Source organism: Callospermophilus lateralis, unplaced genomic scaffold, assembly GCF_048772815.1.
Source record: "Callospermophilus lateralis isolate mCalLat2 unplaced genomic scaffold, mCalLat2.hap1 Scaffold_91, whole genome shotgun sequence".
NCBI lineage: Eukaryota > Metazoa > Chordata > Mammalia > Rodentia > Sciuridae > Callospermophilus > Callospermophilus lateralis.
The window spans coordinates 1,605,914-1,621,831 of NW_027517238.1; the positions used below are offsets into that span (position 1 = coordinate 1,605,914).

At 35.6% G+C, this 15,918-nt stretch overlaps 1 pseudogene; it reads left to right on the forward strand.

Moving 5' to 3' along the window:
- The window catches only part of LOC143641216 (cdc42-interacting protein 4-like), a 37,672-nt pseudogene extending 26,913 nt beyond the window's left edge, over window positions 1-10,759 (forward strand).
- The last annotated feature ends 5,159 nt before the right edge of the window (window positions 10,760-15,918 follow it).

Below are 15,918 nucleotides of genomic sequence, written 5' to 3' on the forward strand. Positions count from 1 at the left end.
AGCCCCACAAGAGCTAAAGCAGTCATTCAGGATATTGAAGTTGTGTGTTGAGGGGGAAGAATCATGGGAAAAGAAAGGAGTATTTGATCATTCCCAACTACTGCTCCTTTAGAAGATGTTAGAGCCTAGCCCAGAATGAGGTAAAGGGCATGTTTCAATTCTTTTCATAGAACTACCATATGGGTAATGTTGGGTCGGTATAGAATCTGCTTCCTCAAAACTTAAGTTATTACTATTGCTTACAGTATCATTACACAGTTGATGTTGATATGTGCGTGGTCAGTGCATTTAGCATATTTTGGTCAGGGAGCTGAAATTAACAAGGAGAGGTTTCATTGGAAATGTGAAGTAGCTTCCTGCTTTGCAAGTTCTTTTGAGAAAAGACTGCACCCTACCTCGTGAAAGTATGTTGTGCCTATAGGCACAGAGACCAGTGGTGAAGTATGGACTGAAGGATCAGGCACCTCATATAAATTGAATAGGCTCCCCCAAATAAAACTTTTTCAGGGAAGTGGAAACGGAATATGCGAGGCAGATGCAAAATGAATAAGAAAATAAATGCTTGGTCAGATTGCATGTACCATACTAATGTCTAGTTTGATTTTCATGTCTGTACTTTGTAAGACATTCCCCTGTTGAGGTGTTCATATCCTAAAAGATATGACTGTAGATTTGGCGAGGTTTGTGTGACTCCATTCAGTGCAGAAGTGTGCACCCTCTTAACACCTCAGAGTGAGAATTAAACTTCAATACATGAAGCCTTATAGGATACTCATACCATTTCAAAGCCATGCGTAACTGTGTATCAGGCTATTTTCTATTACTAATAGCATAATATCACACACCAGACAAGTTACATAAAAAAAGTTCATTTTTCTCCCATATTTTGTATTGGTACATCATAGTCATACATAAAGGTGGTATTTGTTGTTACATATTTATACATGCACATGATATAATTTGGCCAATATCATTCCCTAGTATTTTCTCTCCTCCCTCCTGCGGACCCTTTCTTCTACTCTACTTATCTCCCTTTGATATTTAAACACAAGTTCAAAGGGCCACATCTGGCGATGGGCCTTTTTGCTGGTAGAGTTTGGAAGTTGTGCAAGGCATCATATGTCAAGAGACAGGAAGTGCAAGTGTCTATATGTCTCTCTGGTCTCTCTTCCTCTTCTTATAAAACTATCAGATTCAATCATGGAGTCTGCCCTAATAACCTTATCTTATCCGAATGATTTTCCAAAGCTCCCACCTCTAAATATCATAAACAGTTTAAATTTCCACCATCTTAACACCTCAGAGTGGGAATTAAACTTCAATACATGAAGCTTTAGAGGATACTCATACCATATCCAAGCATAGAAGACTGTCTCTTATTGGTCTCTTTGGCAGAGGGTATGAGGCACAATGTTTTATTTGACTACTGATTTATCAATGTATTATTTGATGGTTATTTGATAACACATACCATGAAACATGGAAATTCTACTTAGAAACATGGAAAGAAAACATGTTGTGTTTTTCTTGTGAACTCCTCAGTTTTTTGTTTCTTTTTGTAGCTTTGAAACTCAGCAAAGGAGGGAAATCCATCCAGAAGAGTCTGTAAAGATAAGAGTATTTATTTTATGGCCTTGACAAACATTGCATTTACAACATTGATTTTTCTTTTATTCAGAGGTTTAAACACTTGGATTAAAGATATAGCTGAAAGGAAAACTTCCTTAACCACCTGCTTGTCCTCCCTCACAGGCAAAAGCGCTGAGCAATAGTTAGCAGAGAATGGGAGGAAATTAAATGATGTGCTGTGGGTAGCCAAATGCACTGGTATGCTTGCTGACTTTGGCTTTCTTCTCAGAAGTTAAGACGTTCCAATGGAACTAAGTTTACTAAGATTAATGCTAGATGGAAAAAGAATGCACTTGTTCAATTTCTGGTCAATAGTTAAATAAAACTAGCTGGCCAGATAAAGCATTTAAAATAAAATGCAGAGTGGCATTTCAATTGGGTTGGATGAAATTTATCATGAAAGTCAGTTGTTCAGTTGCCTGGTGGAGCCAGTATTGTAGAAAAGAGAAAGCCAGCCCAGTTGGTGTAGCTAATGGCATTCTACCCAGTCACTCTGGACCTTAAGTGAATTACAGGAAATGAACTTCCAAGTTTGAGCAATGGGAAAAATACCTATTCAGCCTTCTGTGAAACATTACCATTGGTTGTTTTTTACATGGATAATGTAATTGTTTCCTCTTTGCTAGATGTATTTATAAGCACACCTCAGTACAGCATTGTTCTTTGATTCATTGTTTAATTTCTGTTCTGCTAAAGTGTTTAATTGAGAGAATTCATTGTGGGGAATTATAGGGCTGCCGTTTCATCAAGAGTCTTTGGTGGTCAGGGTGAAATATACCATAATTTTACATTTCTTTTCATCATCAATTATGTTTTTGACAATTTTAGGGTTTTTTTTCTGTCATTTTTATTACAGCAATCATGACCATGACCACTTTAGTTAAAGTTGAAAATCCATTTTGATTTACCTTATATTTTAATTTTTTCCTAACTTTATGACAAATCTATTTCAGTTTGAGAGTAAAGAAGAATTTTATTGAGCAATTAGAGAAACCCCCTTTTGAATAATCAAACTGTGAGCCACATAAACTCTCATTTTAAGGATTTGCTTTGGGATGGCCCAAATCTGGTGCATGATAGCTGGTTGGCTTTGAATTTTGCTGTAATTAGTAACTGGCCATTAGTGAAGAAAATATTATCTTAAGAGATAGATACTTATTTCTAACCATTTAGATTATATTTCTCTGGAAAATTGCACCACTTCTTGGAATAAAAGCAGTACTTGGTAACGCCTAGAAATAAGTGTTCATGACATATTGGAGTTAATGGTGATGTAGACATCTTGAGAACTTTGTGGTCATTAAGAATAGCTATGGTACTCATATTCCTCTTGGACAGTGTTTTCACATTTACACATCTATTTTCCCTACTTCAATGAAAATTCTTTGTTGCCTTGGTACTCTTAAATAATCCATGAGTTGGATAATAGATCATGGACAAGTAATTCACTCTCTTTGTATATATCAGTTTCCTAATCTGTGAAATGGAGATAATAATGTTGTCTGCTACATGATTGTGTTAATTATGTGAGTTATTATGTGTCAAGGGCTTAAAACATGATAAGTGGTTATAGATGTAAGCTGATGCTGCTGTTGTTAATATTACTATCATCATCATCATCATCATTATTAGCAGTAGCAGACCCAGAAGAATCTTTATGAATTTATTCATTAGATATTTAGAGAATTTTATTCTTTGTAGAAGCTTCAGATAATGTTTCCAAAATGAGTTTTTTATTACCAAACAAGAGCAAATTCTACTTTATCTTTAGAAATCAAATGGAAAGGTAACTTTCAGGTAATATGGAAAGTAAGACTTGTACAGATGAAAAGTTCTCAGATTAAAATTTTGTAGGCATCAAAGAAAATACCTTTTTTGGTTGTATGAGGTCAACTATTAATGTAATTTTAGGAAATTATAGTCTTAAGAAATCCATGATCTGCTGCTAGTTAGATTCTTAAGGAAATTTTGAGGAAAGGCCTATCCTGTATTTGTTTTTACTTTATAGCACTTTTATTTCTTTTAGAGATGATTAGTTTAGTGGAACTGTAATCAGAAGCTTAAGCTTAGCCTAAAGGTTGGTGCATGACCTCAAGCTTGGTTAAGTGGATGTTCCTTCTTTGAATTTGGATCTTTAGCTAAAGGTTTCTTTTTTGTCCCAGATGCATACTCTAATCTGATAATATCCGCTATGAGATCCCTGTTTCCTGACCTTTATGTCCATATTGGTTATTAATGGTTTCCAAACTTATTTTCTAGTCTGCCATGGATTTGCCCTTTACCATCCTTTTAAAATTAGCAAATTCATTTCTGTTGCTTGCAACCACAGAACCATAGCTGAGAGAGTAGTTTATACACTAGTGAACTAGATTTAGAATAAATGGGATATATTTGGATGTTACTTTCTTCTGTTGTAAGTAGCTGAATTTTTTGCAATAGATTACTACGAATGGAGAGTTCTCAATTAGACTTTTAAAAATGAGCTGTTTTGCTGTACTCCCCACAACTCCTGTATTTGGGACACAGAAGTCACTCTTGACTGCTTCTCAAATTCTCAAAGGATATATATAACTATACAGGAGTGTGGCCGAAAGAGATAAGCAAAACAGAGAAGATATACCTCTCAATTTTGGTGAACTTGGTCTTTGTGTGGCATGGGGATTATGAATGGGTTGTGATTTTCTTATGTTTGCCCCAGCATCCCCCAACCAATTATATTCTTTAAATAGTGTCCTAATTTCCCCCCAATTTTTATTTCTTTTGAATATTTTTACTCCACTGAACACTTTATTTTTATGCTTTTATTAGTGCATTATACTTGCATATATAGTTGTGTTCATTTTGACATAATCATCATTGCATGGAATTTAATTTACTCCATTTCAGTCCTGGTGCTCCTACCACCTTCCCCCACACCCCTGCCCTGTTCCCCTTCTTCTATTCTACTATCTTCTTCCACTCATTTATTTATTTATTTTTAATTGTGATCTTCTTCTTAAAAAAAATCACTTTAAAAGTATTTATTTTATTGATTCTTTTTAGTTATTCATGATAGCAAAATCTATTTTGATAGTATTATACAAGCATAAGATGTATCTTATTTTAATTAGAACCCCATTCTTGTAAGTGGGCATGATGGTGGGGTTCACTTAGGTAATTTCATATGTGTACATAGGAAAATCATATTAGATTCATTCTATTATCATCATTTTTTCTTTTTTAATTCTAATTTGTTATGTATAACAGCAGAATGCATTACAATTCATAGTACACCTAGAGAGCACACATTTTCATATCTCTGATTGTACACGGAGTAGAGTCACATTCCTTCCCCTCCTTCCCCTTTGCTCTATCTAGAGTTCATCTAATCCATCTATGCTCCTCCCCACCAACCCCATTATGAATCAGCATCCTTATATAAGAGAAAACATTTGGCATTTGGTTTTGTGGAATTGGCTAACTTCACTTAGCATTATATTGTCCAGCTCCATACATTTACCTGCAAATGCTATGATTTTATTCTCTTTTAATGCTGAATAGTATTCCATTGTGTGTGTATATATATATATATATATATATATATATATATATATATATATATATATATATATATATATATATATACCACAGGTTTTTTTTTAACCATTCATCAACTGAAGGGCATCTAGGTTGGTTCCACAGTTTAGCTATTGTGAATTGTCCTGCTATAAATATTGATGTGTCTGTGTCCCTATAGTTATGCTGTTTTTAAGTCCTTTTGGTATAGACCAAGGAGTGGGATAGCTGGGTCAAATGGTGGTTCCATTCTCAGTTTTCTGAGGATTCTCCATACTGCTTTCCATATTGGCTGCACCAATTTTAAGTCCCACCAGCAATGTATGAGTATGCCTTTTCCCTCACATCCTCGCTGACACTTATTGTTGTTTGTTTTCTTAATAGCTGCCGTTCTGACTGGAGTGAGATGAAATCTCAGAGTAGTTTTGATTTGCATTTCTATAATTGCTAGAGATGTTGAATATTTTTCATATGTCTGTTGATTGATTTTACAACATCTTCTGGGAGGTGTCTGTTTAGTTCCTTGGCCCATTTATTGATTGTTTTTTTTTTTTTTTTGTGTGTGTGTGTGTATAAAGTTTTTTGAGTTCTTTATATATCCTAGAGACTAGTACTCTATCTGATGTGCAAGTGGTAAAAATTTGCTCCCAAAATGTAGGCTCTCTATTCACCTCACTGATTATTTCCTTTGCTGAGAAACTTTTTAATTTGAATCCATCACATTTATTGATTCTTGGTTTTACTTCTTGTGATATAGGAGTCTTACTAAGGAGGTTAGGGCCTAATACAACATGTTGGAAATTTTGGCCTACTTTTTCTTCTATTAGACACACTTTTTCTTCTATTAGAAACACAGGGTTTCTGGTTTAATTCCTAGGTCCTTGATCACTTTGAGTTGAGTTTTGTTCATTGTGAGAGATAGGGGTTTAATTTCATTTTGTTGCATATGGATTTCTTGTTTTCCCAGCACCATTGGTTAAAGAGGCTAACTTTTCTTCAATGGATGTTTTTGGTGCCTTTGTCTAATACAAGACAACTGTAGTTATGTGGGTTTGTCTCTATGTCCTCTATTCTGTACCATTTTTCTGCCAGTCTATTTTGGTACCAGTACCATGCTGTTTTTATTACTATTTCTCTGTAGTATAGTTTAAGATCTGGTATATTGATGCCACTTGCTTAACTCTTGCTAAGGATTGCTTTAACTATACTGGGTCTCTTATTTTTCCAGGTGAATTTCATGATTTCTTTTTCTTTGATGAACGTCATTAGGATTTTGATTGGAATTGTATTAAATCTGTATAGTGCTTTTGGTAGTATGGTTATTTTGATAATATTAATCCTGCCTATCCAAGAACAAAGTAGATCTTTTCATTTTCTAAGGTCTTCTTTAATTTCTTTCTTTAGTATTCTGTAGTTTTGTTGTAGAGGTCTTTTACCTCTTTCGTTAAGTTGATCCCTAAGTATTTTATTTTATTTTTGAGGCTACTGTAAATGGGGTAGTTTCCCTCATATCCCTTTCAGAGGATTTTTTACTGATATATAGAAATATAATTTACGGGTGTTGATTTTCTATCCTGTACTTTGATGAATTCATTTATTAGTTATAGAAGTTATCTTGTGGAATTTTTGGATCTTTTAGGTATAAAATCATATCACCAGCAAATATGCTAATTTGAGTTTTTCTCTTCTATCTGTATCCCTTTAATTTCTTTTATCTGTCTAATTGCTCTGGTGAGTGTTTCAAGTGCTATGTTAAATAGAAGTGGTGAAAGAGGGCATCCCTGTCTTGTTCCAGTTTTTAGAGGGAATGCTTTAAATTTTTCTCCATTTAGAATGATGTTGATGTAGTTTCAGCATAGATAGCTTTTACAATATTGAGATACGTTCCTATTATCCCTAGTTTTTCTAGTGTTTTGAACATGAATAGGTGCTTTTTCTTCATCTATTGAGATAATAATGATTCTTATCTTTAAGTCTATTGATGTGATGAATTACATTTATTGATTTCCTTATGTTGAATCAACCTTGCATCCCTGGGATGAACCCAACTTGATTGTGGTGCATTATCTTTTTGATATGTTTTTGTATTTGATTTGCCAGAATTTTATGAAAATTTTTGCATCTATGTTCAGTAGAAATATTGATCTGAAGTTTTCTTTCTTTGGTGTGTCTTTGCCTGGTTTTGGAATATTGGCATCATAGAATGAGTCTGGAAGTACTCCCTCTTTTTCTATTTCACAAAATAATTTGAGGAGTGTTGTTATTAGTTCTTCATTAAAGGTAAAACTCAACTCTGTATCTGTCTGGTCCTGGGCTTTTCTTGGTTTGTAGTCTTCTGATGGTGTCTTCTATTTCATTCCTTGAAATTGATCTGTTTAAATTGCATATATCATCCTGATTCAATTTGGGCAAATCATATGACTTTAGAAATTTTTTGATGCCTTTGATATTTTCTTTTTTATTGAAGAACATTTTTTTCAAAATAATTTCTGATTATCTTCTGTATTTCTATAGTGTCTGTTGTGATATTTCCTTTTTCATCATGTATGTTAGTAATTTGAGCTTTATCTGTGCTTCTCTTCATTAGCATGACTAAGGGTTGGTCAATTTTATTTATTTTTTCAAGGAACCAACTGTTTAATTGTTTCTTTTTTTCAATTTCATTGACTTCAGCTCTGATTTTAATTATTTCCTGTCTTCTACTGCTTTCATTAAATATTTATTTTTTGGTTTTAGGTAGACACAATATTCTTTTATTTTATATTTATGTGGTTCTGAGGAATGAACCCAGTTTCCTGTGCATGCCAGGTGAGCGCTCTACCACTGAGCCACAACCCAAGCCCCTTTCTAGTGCTTTTGGTGTTGATTTGTTCTTCTTTTTCTAGGTCTTTGAGATGTAATGTTAGGTCATTTATTGACTTTTTCTTCTTTTAAGGAATGAACCCCATGCAATGAACTTTCCTTTTAGTATTGCCTTCATAGTGTCCCAGAGGTTTCAATATGTTTTATTAGTGTTCTCATTTACCTCTGAAAACTTTTTAATCTCCTCCTTGATGTCTTTTGCAACCCATTGTTCATTCAGTAGCATATTATTTAGCCTCCAGGTGTTGGAGTAGTTTCATTTGTTTTATCATCGTTTTCTAGTTTCATTCCATTATGCAGGGTAGTATCTCTACTTTTTGTACTTGCTAAGAGTTGCTTTGTAGTATAATATAAGGTCTATTTTAGAGAATGATCCATGTACTTCTGAGAAGAATGTGTATTTGCTCATTGAAGGATGAAATATTTTATATGGATATATCAGTTATTGATTATATGAATTATGGAGTTCTATAGTTTCTTTGTTCAGCTTTTGTTTGGAAGATCTATCCAATGGTGAAAGACATGTGTTAAAGTCAACCAGAATTATTGTGTTGTAGTCTATTTGATTCTTGAACTTGAGAAGAGTTTGTTTGATGAACACTGATGCTGCATTGTTTGGAGTATATATATTTATAATTGTTATGTCTTTTTGGTGTATGATTCCCTTGAGCAGTATGCAGTGTCCTTTTATATTCCTTTTGATTAACTTTAGCTTGAAGTTTACTTTGATATTTGGTGGAAAACCCTTCTTGTTTCCTCAGTCCATGTGAGTGCTATGATTTTTTCCCAACCTTTTACCTTCAGTCTGTGGATGTCTTTTCCTATGAGCCAGCATATTGTCGGGTCTTTTTTTTTTTTTTTTTTTTTTTTGATCCAATCTGCTAGCCTATGTCTTTTGGTTTATGAATTTAGGCTATTAAAATTCAGGGTTATTATTGAGACATAATTTGTATTCCCAGCCATTTTGTTTATTTGACTTGACTTGGTTTCTCCTTTGATTAGTTTTTTCTTAAGTGTAATACCTGCCTCTGCTCATTTGCATCATTGTTTTCATTTCCTCTTCATCAACTATTTTGCCAAGTATGTTCTGTATGCAGGCTTTCTAGTTGTAAATTCTTTTAACTTTTGCTCATCATGAAAGATTTTTATTTCACCTTCAAATCTAAAGCTTAATTTTGATAGATATGATTCTTGGTTGGAATTCATTATCTTTCATAACTTGGCATTTGTTGTTTCATGATCTCCTGGCTTTGAGGGTCTGGTTTGAAGAATCTGCTGAGATATGAATTGACCTCTTCCTCTATGTTGTCTGATTCCTCTCTCTTGTGGCCTTTAATATTCTATCCTTATTCTGTATACTAGGCATTTTCATTATAATGTGCCTTGGTGGAGATCTGTTGTAATTTTGTACATTTGGCATCCTGTAAGCCTTTTGAATTTGATTTTCCAATTTATTCTTCATGCTTGGGAAATTTTCTGATATTATCTCATTGAAGAGTTTGTACATTCCTTTGGTTTGGAACTCTGTGCTTTCTCCTATCCCAATAACTCTTAGATTTAGTCTTTCTTTCTTTTCTTTCTTTTTTTTTTTTTTTTTTTTTTTTGAGAGAGAGAGAGAATTTTTTAATATTTGTTTTTTAGTTTCTTGTGAACACAACATCTTCATTTTTTATTTTTATGTGGTACTGAGGATCGAACCCAGCGCCCTGCACATGCCAGGCAAGCATGCTACTGCTTGAGCCACATCCCCAGCCCCCAGATTTGGTGTTTTGATGCTATTCCATAATTCTTGTATGTTCTGTTCATGGTTTCTTACTATCTTCACTATGTGGTCAACTTTATTTTCCAGATTATATACTTTGTCTTCATTATCTGACCTTCTGTCTTCCAAGTGATCTAGTCTGTTGGTGATGCTTTCTATTGAGTTTTCTACTTGTTTTTGTTGTTGTTGTTGTTGTTTCCTTCATTTCAAGGATTTCTGGTTTTTTTTCATAGATTCTATCTCTTTCTTGCTCTCCTATCTCTTTGTTGAAGTGATCAATTTTTGCCTGTATTTGCTTATTTAGGTCATTCTTTAATTCACAGTCATTTTAATTATAAACATTCTGAACTCCTTCTGACATTCAACAATTTTGCTATCCATGGGTTCTTTTATTGTAGTACCCTGGTTTGTTTGGGGCACTTTCCTCCCTTGTTTTTTCATGTTGTCTTTGTGTCTTCCTTTTTTGCTGTGTGGATCTGAGATTTTACACTTTCTACACTATAATCTTACAGTATCCATGCAGATTATCTGTACCTCACCTTTATGTTGGGCTTCCAGACACTGCAGATATCCCTAGATGTATGCTACTGCAACTAAAGGTGGTGGCGAAAACAGTGGAGATAACTTGAGATAGCAGTGGAGGTGCCCCAAGATGGATGCAAAGTCAGAGATGGGGCTGAAAGGATGGGCCTTACACTGTCTTTGGGATGCCTGCTCTGAGATGCAGCTGCTCCTAGGCTCTGTCTCTTGTTGAAAGGTAAAGGCTACTGCATGGGGAGGGCTATGGTGTTAGCTGCAGTATCCCAAGTTGGAAGTGGGTTAGGCTTGGGCTCCCAGGTGTGGGGAAGGGGCGGTGGAAGAGGACCTACCCTGGGGCTGGGTCCCATGCAGGTGTGCGGAAGCAATCCTGTGCTGGAGCCTGAGTACCTGAAGCTCTCTGCTGGTGGTTGAATGGGCCTAGGCCTTCCCTGGGCCTGGGTCTGGGCTGTGCCTGAGCTCTGGAGTAAGTGTTCTGGTCAGAGGACGTTGTCCTGTGCAGGAGCCTGAGCTCTGGCGAGTGTCTGCTGGCAGGGGGATGGACCAGGCCTTCCCTGGGCCTAGGTCCTACGTAGATGGATGGAGACAGATCTATCAACACATTCTTTTTGACGATGTATAAAATGTGATTTACTAAAATCTCCATTCTTTCTGTCCCTTACATTGTTTGTGATTTCTTGAGAATGGAATGGGCAAGTTTTCTGTTTTCCTTTTTGTCTTGTTTGTTGACTACTTCTGGGTTCTGTGCAAAGCCTGGAAAAAAGCTGGTTAGTGATTTTTTTCAAAGGGACATCAATTTTATACTCCTACTGTGAATAAATAGCATGACAGCATTCAATGGTGGAAAGAGCTGAAGTATTAGGAAGCATACCTTCTGGTTTTGGTTCTGCCACTCTGGCTTTGTGACTCTGGGCAAGGTTCCTCTTTCCTTAAGGTCTCAGATTCCTCATCTGTAAAGTCAAGGTAACCCTTGCTCTGTGTACTACATAGGGCTGTTTTGAGGATCACATAAAGATTATATATATATATATATATATATATATATATATATATATATATATATATATGCTTATCAAATTGTCAAGTGTTACATGACATCAGGTATGATTGACTATTTCATACTTATCTTCTAAACAGATGAAAAACTGGGGAGCTTATTTTATGAGTACAAGAAAGAGGTAAATTAACAACAACTCTGCATAGTGCTTGGGCTAGATATTCTCATTTGTTACCTGTGCTTTTCTCTCTATAGAGCTGTGTGTCCTAGGAGGCTAAGCTCTGTTCTAACATCTCCTGGGCTCCATTGATCACTAGTTTTTCATTACAGTTTCAGTGGGAAATACTGGATAATGATGTGGGAATGCAAAATTGGAATTATTTCCTGACTATGTGTTGGAAATGGCTATGCTCCTCTAAAGGAAGGCCACAGTATCTGCCCAGGGCCCCTCTTCTGCAGGTGCAGCCCTTTCTACTATTTGGTATTTGCTTCCTCCCTTTGCATATTTACAGTTCACAGTTACAATTTTTGCTAATTCCAGGGTACTACACCAATTTTTAATGGTTTCCCTTAAGCCTGTAATTATTGTCTTGTCTGGGTGAATTTAAGTTACACTGGATGAAGCTACCATCTCCTTCCTGCTGCAACCTTGATTGTACAATGGAAATTCTCTCTTTTTCTTCTTTTTATGCCATCTTTAATTCAATTCTGCAGATATTTTAAGAAGATATATATATATAGTGTGTTAGAAACAAAGGCCATGTTTATTGGACACTTTTAAGAATTGAATATTTTGTGGGCATATTTGGAGGAATTAGATCAGTCTGTTTTCAAAAAAGCAAGTTTTCATAAATTGAAAAATTTTGTATTAACTCCAGTATATAAGAATACAAGACTGTACTTATAAACATTATAAATTATCCTTTAAAATTTATTTTTATTTTGATAAAAAACAATGTATCTACATTAAGTAAAATAACATTTTGAAAAAATACAACATCTATCCCCCTTTTTTTTACCTCCCTCCCTCTGTTCAGACCTTTTACTTAGAATTGGCAACTTTGAATTCTGCCACTTCTGTTGTTTATCTCTCTACTTATAATAATGTGTTCACATTATTTTTTCCTAATGTATCAATTTTAGTAATGACTCTCTGGCACACATTCTACCACTTGTTGTCCCAACAGCCTCCAAATATATCAAAATTTTTGTTTAAATAGATAGTATTGGTATTTTTTCCTACTGCTTAGTCAAGTTATCTGATTGGTTGTGTTTCCTTTAACATATAAACTTTTGTCTATTTTGTAATTAATGTATGCTTTTAAAAGATTGTTTACTTTCCTAGTCAACTCTCCTATGAAGTAAGTGACAATAGTATCTCAATTGTGTAACTGGGTCATACTAAAATTTCCATTATATTGATGGGGAAATTGAAGGTGAAAGATAAGTAGTTTGTCCAGCTCATGGATAGGAAGTACTAGAATTGGGATAAGGCACCAGCCAGTGTGTCTGCAGGGTCTATATTCTTTAATCAAGATTTTTTTTTACAAATATTTCAGTTGTTATCCTAATGTTTATAGTTAAGAGAAATAATTGGGCTCTATCTTCAAGGCCTGAGATGGCGACCAAGAATTTGTATTTTGAGGACTTCTGTTCTACCCTTACCCTTACATCATCACCAGAGCGATCACCATCACCACCACTATCACCATCATCATAATAATCACCATCACCATTAGAATAACACATGACTATCTTTCTCACTGTTCTCAGTAGCAGAATAGAAATCCTTATGTTGAAGCAGCAATTTTTTGACCTCAGGTGAGGTCATAGTGTTGGATAATTTAGGTAATGATTTGTATGGCCATTTTTTAAGTTTGACAATTGCTTTGGTAGGAAATGTGTCCCATAGAAGAGAACCAAGTTTCATATCAGCTGGCTGCTGCTTTATCTGGTACAAAAACTACAAAGAATTTTGTCACTGTACTTAACCCTGTTCTTAACCTTGACTTTAAGGACACCCCCACCCCCACCCCAGTTCCCTGAAATGACATATAGGGAAATACAAAACTTTAGTAAAAGATAAATTTTGATGTCTTTGTTCTGTTTGATTTCCATCCCTATCCTCCATGCTTGTGACATTTCTTGTTTATCAGGCAGGAGAAAAGTCGTAAAATTTGGCCTTGGGCTTTCTCATCCCTAGGTGTGAAATTATTTCAAAACTATAATAATAATACTTTTCATTTCTATGGTGATTTTATTTGGAGATCTCAAAGTGTTCCTTGGTGTTAATAGAGCTTTGCAGCACCCTCAGAAGTAAGTAAGTATTATTAGAGAATATTTTCTCCAAGAACATTTTCACTTCATATCCCATGTTTGAGTTGAGAATGCTTTTGTAGTATTTGGGACTCTCAACTATTTAAGGTGCCATGCATACTGGGCATTTCTTTTCTTTATATCCAATGTTCATTAATTTCCAGCACATGAGGGGAAATGAAGTAGTTTCTCATAAGTGGGTGTGACATTATGTAGAGGGAATTAAAAGTAGTCTGTGATTGCCTTTTATTTGAATATTTTAAAAAATATTTAATAGTGTTCAGAATGTTGCATAGTTTCATCTTGTGTGAGGTTTCTACTCAGAGTTATTGATACAAAAGCACTCCAGGTCTGCTTTAGCATTGAACATTCAGGAAATGACCCTCTGATCTGTAGTCCAAACTGTCACCCTGCAAGCCCCTTATTCATGCAGTGCTGCATAGTTTTTTTGTGTCTATGCAAAGGAGGTTGGGATCTTTATACTGTATTATTCATTTTCCCAGCATCTTGTCACTACCACAATCCAGAGAGATCTACTAGGAAATAGGTGCCAGCCTCAGTACTGCAAAATCTCCAGCTTTTCCCTCCGTATCAGGAAAACCCATTGCTCACTCTACTGCAACTTTCTATCTAAACAATATCAGAGGTAACAGAACAGTTTAAGCAAAGCAAACCAACCTGAACTTTATTCCTGTTCTTTCTGCTAGTATCCAGCACATTCTTTTCACTGAATTTAAGGTCTGGGGGCAAAAATTCTTAATGGGAATGGGATTTGGGGGGAGTTGGAGATTAATTTTTAGAACCTCTGTTTTTGGACATGCTCCTAAGACAAAACAAGGCAAGTCTGTTGAAGTTCTCTAAAAGAGAATACACAAGAGGACTAAAGTATGGATTGTAATTTTGAAATTATGCTGCCTGTAATTCAACACTGAGACAAGGTGAAGCTTTACCATTCAAGGGTGCTTTATGACTCCCCTGATGAGTGTCAGATGATCACATGAAAAATAATTTTCTGGCATCTCACTTGTCTTTCTTTTTGGGAAAAATTCACTTAAGATCCATCATCCTAAGATTTGGGGGAATGTTGGCAGAATTATGAATTGCTGCACAATTTTCTCCTGAGTTTTTACTCAAAATAGGCCACATAAATTTACTGCTAATTATCTGAAGATAGATTTATCACTGAAGATGGTTTTGGCTGCAAATAATCAAAAAGTCAACTCAAAATGGTTTGAAAAACAAGGGAATTTTTTTAAAAAAAAGCTTCCCACCATCTCCATATCTACCTGCTGAGCCCCTTGGATGTCATGATTGATGGGAAGCCACTACAAAATCATGGCTCTTAATGTCTGGAATCCAACTGAAATCCACTTTTCCCTGGTGTCAAGCAACTGGGGACCCACCAGGTTGCCTTTGATGGTTGTCACTGTGCAGCAGGGAGAGGATTTTGAGCACTAAGCTGGTGACAGATTGCTAAGCATTGTCAATTATTTTGTGAATTGCTCTTTCAACTTATATTTGAAAATCCACAAAATAAAACCCACTGGAATAAGAAAAATGAATTATCTTAAGGAAGAACTTCTGGGTTATGTGCAGCTAGAGGTTGGTTCAGTGATTCATCATTGTCATGAAGGTTCCCATGGCTTTCACTTTTTCTTCTGCCATGTTCAGTGTGTTGGCTTTTTTCTTAGGCTGGCTGCCATCACAGTTCTAAGATGGCTGCTTCATCTCAGGAATCCACAAGCAGACAGCAATGTCCACTGGCAAAAAAGACTGTTCTCATGTATTCTTGTTTAAAAGCAAGGAACCTTTCCTATAAACCCCCAGCAGAATCCCCTCAAGATCTTATTTGGCCCATCACAGCTATATATTCCTATGCAAATCGGACAGTGGCATGCAATTTGGGATTATCACAAAAGGCTTTCATGATGCTTCCCAATTTGATTGAGGCACACATAGAAAATAAAATTTGGTTGGTGAATTAAGTAAAGAGAAGTGGCTGCCCATGCCTGGAGGTGGCTGGTGTGTATGTGTATGTGTGTGTGTGTGTGTGTGTGTGTGTGTGTGTGTGTGTGCGTGTGTGTGTGTGTGTTGGGGATGGGGGTGGACCTCTACTTGGCCCTGCCAAGCTGCCCCAGGAGCTACAGAGACAGATATACAAGCACTGCCACACTTTCTATTTTAAATTGTAAGGATTTACCCTGATCTAGGATAATCTCACCTTCCTTGGGCACAAGGGTTTGTGGAGGGAGGACACTCT